General features: G+C 32.6%; 1 protein-coding gene across 1 annotated transcript in view; it reads left to right on the top strand.

Moving 5' to 3' along the window:
* The window catches only part of LOC107609274 (outer envelope protein 80, chloroplastic), a 17,728-nt gene extending 15,952 nt beyond the window's left edge, over positions 1-1,776 (top strand). The window contains exon 17 of the mRNA XM_016311159.2: positions 1,508-1,776. The gene's annotated coding sequence lies outside the window, so the exon portion shown is untranslated. The remainder of the gene's footprint in view (positions 1-1,507) is intronic.

The following is a 5,066-nucleotide window of genomic DNA, read 5'->3' as shown; positions in this document are numbered from 1 at the left end:
CCACTGTTGTTTATTGTTTAGCCCACTGAAGGGTTTTGTCATATGAAAAAGATGGAAAAAAATCTTTATAGAAGTCGGGAACTCTAAAGCCTGGCTGACAAATTGATAAATTTTCAAAAAACCCCAAGAGTTGGGGTGAAGCTGGGTGGGAGCGACTCGACAGTGACGCAAAACAGATATCTCAAAATTCGAAAAAGGAAGAAAAACACCCAAACGGGTGATCATGCACTCATACATAAAGAAAAAATGAGGGGCCGCCTCATCGACTCTTCCAAAACAAACCCGGTCTTCAGGACCCGGGACTACCAATTCGTATTTTGGTTCGTCATCCTCAGAAGTACAAATTCTGTGATGAGTGCGAAGGTTGGTAATGAACTCAGAATCGACTGAGGGCTCCTCCCCTAAGACCGTGACATCAACCCAGTGAGAGAGAGCATCTACAGAAGCCATTTCTTTTTATAAAAAAGGGGGGTAACAAACCTACAAGGGGAAAAGAAATGTCACCAACACGGTCTCTAAAGGGAGGAGGATGCGAAACTAAAGTCTACAAATCAAATTTATCTACAAAGGCATATTAAAGAACTAACCTTTATCCGGAAATAAGGGTTGGAAGCAAAAAGCCTTTGAAGACGCAAGAACGCAGCACGAACGAAGGCAAGGAAAATTTGAAAGATCGCAGAAACGAAACAACGAAAGAGAGGGAAAATATTTATAAGAACGTTAGGGGCATAACGGTAAAATCGGGGCAATCATTAATGAAGATGCACCGTTACCAAGGCCATTAAATCTCTACGCACACCCCTAACGGACACGACGATTGATTAGACGTAACCGTCAGAACCGAAAGGTCTAAGAAAAATCACGTCGGTTCTAAACCATCACGTCGGTCCTCTTACAAATCGGCTATGACCCCGAGTTGAATACTCGAACCCAACTCTTAAAAATAAATTGGGCTCGAGTAGGGGCACTGTTCATACCCTGGCCCAATAAATAGGACCCAGGATCCAAGCAAAGAAGCCCAACCCAAAGGGGTTGGCCCTCCCCCAGTACCGGCCTTCATTCCCAGAAGTCGGTACTGAACACGACCTACTCCAAAGAAGTCGGATACGAGGGTTAGCTGGCAGATAACACTCATTCGAATGAGTAACCGCCCCTAGAAACTCTCTAACCACTTCATAGAGCCATATCTTAACCTCCCTAAGATATGGGAACGGTTATCCACCTAAAAAGGTGGCACTACTTCAGCGGTGGTTATTGGTTCACCACTATAAATACCCTGACATCCCTCAGGTATCACTAAGTTCCAATACATTCTAAACTTGCTCACCCTCTTGCTAACTTAGGCATTGGAGTGTCATTGCAGGTACCACCCCCCATTCTTCCAGACGCGCAAGTCGAACGGAGGAACACCGAGTTTCAGGTGCACCAGCTGGCCACCTCCCTCACACGTTTGGGTCAACCAACGTCATCCGGCCCACTAATCTCCGGTTACCCACCGTAACAGTACTAATTTCTCAAGCTAAGAACAATAAATTTAGAGTTATAGAGTAAAAATAAGCTAAAATTGTAAACTGATTTGTATTTCGCTGGCTACAATATAATAAGGGTTGTCGACACTCGACAAACATAGACAAAAGACTATGAATGAGTTGAGATGCCCAATCCGACAAGTAAAATGGCAAACTCCGCGAAAGTGTCAGGACAGTAAATGCTGACAGTGTGTGTTAACGAACTCAATCCCATAACCAATAAACAAAGTACAACACTATTAATTCATGTGGCGATCCTCTTACTGTTTCAATATCCATGACTGTAAAACAATATCCATTATCCAGGACTGTAAAACTAAAAAAAATTAGTTCCACTCCACATCCAAACTTTTTTGCTAACATAGTCTACCCAAGTTAATCATAACTCTACATAACCTACTTACATAGTGCACGCGAGAAATCCTGTTTTTTTACGTGTTTTTTCTTCTTTCTCTTCTGACGCGTTTCTTTTCCTCTTTCTTTTTTTTGCGTTCTTCTTTTTTTTTCGTGTTTCTTTTTTTTTTTTGCGTGTATCATTTTTATAGTCGTTCTTTTATTGCTGCTGTTGTTGCTATATTTTTTTTTCTTTTACTCACCTTCCTATTAATTTTGTAATATTATGTATTTTTTTCTTTGTTTGATTTTTTTTATTTTTATTAAGAGTAAATAAGAAGATGAACAAGAAAAGAAAATGATAATGATGAAGAAGAATGAGGAGGAAGGAGAGTTTTAAATTATACAAAATTTATTAGGAAATAACACTGAAATTTTCTAACTGTTACACAGAAGCTTCTCAATTTTGATACGAAAATTTTTAATTGTGAGACAAGTTTTTAAGAGGGGTTTTCATTAAGTAATTAAGGTGCATTTTAGATTTAATTTCGGTGCATTTTGGATCTAAATAAGGTGCACTTTTGGTCTGAGCTTGTTTTCGGAATGCACCTCAATTAATTCTAAAATTAAATCCAGAATCCACCTCAATTAACTCAGAAATGTACCAAAATTATTTAGGTAACGTTTGTTTTGAGGTACTGAGATAGAGACTGGAAGACTGAGACTCAGTATCATGTTTGTTGGCTCAGAGACTGATACTAAAATTTCTGTCTCTGTTCCCAAAATTTCAGTATTTCAGTACCTCCAAAAAGTGGGGACACAGGAGACTGAAATTTTTAGAAATGGAGACTGAAACTTTAATAACATTTTATACCTTTTATCCTTCGTACAAATTAAATTAGAACTTTATTCTTGTTTTCATTTCTATCTCCCACTTTGCACCAAACAGAATACTGAAATTTATTTCAGTCTCTGTCTCTAAGTCTCTGTCTCTCAGTATCAGTCTTTCAGTCTCTGTCTCTCTACCAAACGCTACCTTAATGATTGCGATACACAAACTCAGGTAAAAAACAAGCACACAAACAAAGACGGAATCTTCTTCTTCTCCTATTTTCTCTCCATCGTCGTTCTTTTATTGTTGCTGTTGTTGTTGCGTTTTTTCTTTTTCTCCTTTTCTTCCTAGTAATTTTGCAGCATTAATTTTTCTTCTTCTTTTTTTTATTTTATTCCTCTTGAGAGAATGAAACAAAAAGAATTATGAAAAAAAAAATAAGAAAATGAAGAAGAAGAAGCAGAAGATGAGGAGGAGGAAGAGAAAGAGTTTTGAATTATTCATTAGAATAAAAATACACCGAAATGTCTTAACAATAACACATAAACTTCTTAGTTTTTACATTGAAATTTTGCTACAAAAACACAAAAATATTTTTTTTAATGCTGCATTTTTTTATTCTTTTTTTTCCGTATTTCTTTCTTTTAGTTAAATGAATGTAGGTTTATTCTCTTCATAGTAATTTTGTTTTTATTCTTGTTAAAAGAGTAAAACAAAAAGAAACATGAGAAAGTAAAATAAAAAGAAAAAGATGAATAAGAAAAAAATTATGATGAAAAAGAAGAAGAAGCAGCAGCAGATGAAGAGGAAGAGTTTTGAATTATACAAAACTTATCAGAATAAAAATACACTAAATTTTTTTAACAATAAATAACATAAATTTCTTAGTTTTTACACCTAAATTTTGCTAAAAATACACAAAAATATTTTCTTTAATGCTGCATTTTTTTTCTTATTTCTTTCTTTCTTTTAGTTGAATGAATGTAGGTTCATCATTTTCAAGTAGTTTTGTAGCATTATATGTTTTTTCTTTTTCTTTGTTTGATTTTTTTTTGTTTTTATTTTTATTAAAAGAGTAAAACAAGAAAAAATTTGAGAAAGTAAAATAAAAAAATTAATAATAAAAAAAAAGATGATGACGACGATGAAAAAGAAGAAAAGGCAGCAAAAGATGAGGAAGAAGAGGAAGAGTTTTGAATTATGCAGAACTTATCAAAATATAAATATACCAAAATTTCTTAGCAATGGCACATAAATTTCTTAGTTTTTACACCGAAATTTGCTACAAAAGCATAAAAATGTTTATTTTAATGCTGTATTTTTTCTTCTTTTTTTCCTTATTTCTTTCTTTCCTTTTTCTGTTATAATATAAGAAGAAGACGACGATGATGATAATAATGATGATTGAGGAGGAAGAGGAGGAGGAGATCAAAAAAATTCAAATGAAAAAAGAAAAAGGAGAAGGAGATGGAAGTGGTGATACCGACGATGGTGATAAAGGAAAAAGGAGAAGAAATTGCAATGAGAAAAGAAGGAGGAAGAGGAGGAGGTGGTGACTACCATAACAAAAAAAATAATAGCAAAAAAAAAAAAAGAAAAAAAAGAGAAAAAAATGTGCGCATCGAAATTTAAAACATTAAGAAGAAGAAGCAGGAGCGAGAAGAAAAAGAACGTGCGTGCGTGTATGTAAATAACTTAATTGAACTTAGTTAAGTAAATCACTTGATTGTATAGATTTATTCAAAAAAAATATCACAAAATACTTCTTCTCTCCGTGAATTAACTTCTCCATCTCTCTCATTTTCGCTTTCCAAATCCCTCTATTCAACGGCAGATCCAGAAATTTTATAAGAACGGGGCCAAATTAAATATAAAATAAATTAAAATATAACATAATAAAAAATTAACAAAATATAATTTATAGTATATAGATCAAAATTAATAATTATATTATATAAAAATTAACATTCAACTACATACTTTAGGATTTTGGTATTTTTGAAATTGGTCTGTGATATTTCATATAACTAAAATTATCAATTTACCATCTGAAATAAATTTTTTGAAGCATTTTCTTTTTCAACATATACAATTATATAATATGCTAAAAATTCGTCTTTCATATTGTTTTAAAGTATTGTTTTAATAATTTTTATTGTTTAAAAAATCTATTCAATTGTTATTGTTGTTATAAAAAGAGTCAAAACAAGAATTTTTTTATAATTATTACTTTTTACATTAATCAAAACCTATAACCTATAATAACTTTTCAATTATTTATATATTTATACACTTTTATTATTTTTTAAACTTATTTGTTAATTGCTACTAATATATTATAATATATATATTATAATTTATACATATTAAAT

Source organism: Arachis ipaensis, chromosome B07 (genome assembly GCF_000816755.2).
Source record: "Arachis ipaensis cultivar K30076 chromosome B07, Araip1.1, whole genome shotgun sequence".
Taxonomy (NCBI): Eukaryota; Viridiplantae; Streptophyta; class Magnoliopsida; order Fabales; family Fabaceae; genus Arachis; species Arachis ipaensis.
Note: the sequence above shows the minus strand (reverse complement) of the source record. Positions and strands in the feature narration are given on the sequence as shown.